This window comes from Camelina sativa, chromosome 8, assembly GCF_000633955.1.
Source record: "Camelina sativa cultivar DH55 chromosome 8, Cs, whole genome shotgun sequence".
Taxonomy (NCBI): domain Eukaryota; kingdom Viridiplantae; phylum Streptophyta; class Magnoliopsida; order Brassicales; family Brassicaceae; genus Camelina; species Camelina sativa.
In genome coordinates this window covers 10,151,127-10,151,362 of record NC_025692.1, presented here as the reverse complement: position 1 = coordinate 10,151,362, position 236 = coordinate 10,151,127, and the positions used below count along the sequence as shown (strand labels likewise).

At 41.9% G+C, this 236-nt stretch overlaps 1 protein-coding gene across 1 annotated transcript in view; it reads left to right on the top strand.

The window, feature by feature from the left end:
- Window positions 1-236, top strand: part of LOC104709385 (phospholipase D alpha 3-like) — a 5,582-nt gene that overhangs the window by 3,185 nt on the left and 2,161 nt on the right. The window lies entirely within an intron of this gene.

The following is a 236-nucleotide window of genomic DNA, read 5'->3' as shown; positions in this document are numbered from 1 at the left end:
GAAAGAAGCATACAAGACGCGTACGTTAATGCCATAAGGAGAGCCAAGCATTTCATCTACATAGAGAACCAATATTTTCTTGGAAGCTCATTTGGATGGAACTCTAGAGACATTAACTTGAATGAGATCAATGCATTACAACTCATTCCCAAAGAAATTTCTCTCAAAATCGTGAGCAAGATCGAGGCAGGCGAGAGGTTTGCCGCGTATATCGTGATACCGTTATGGCCTGAAGG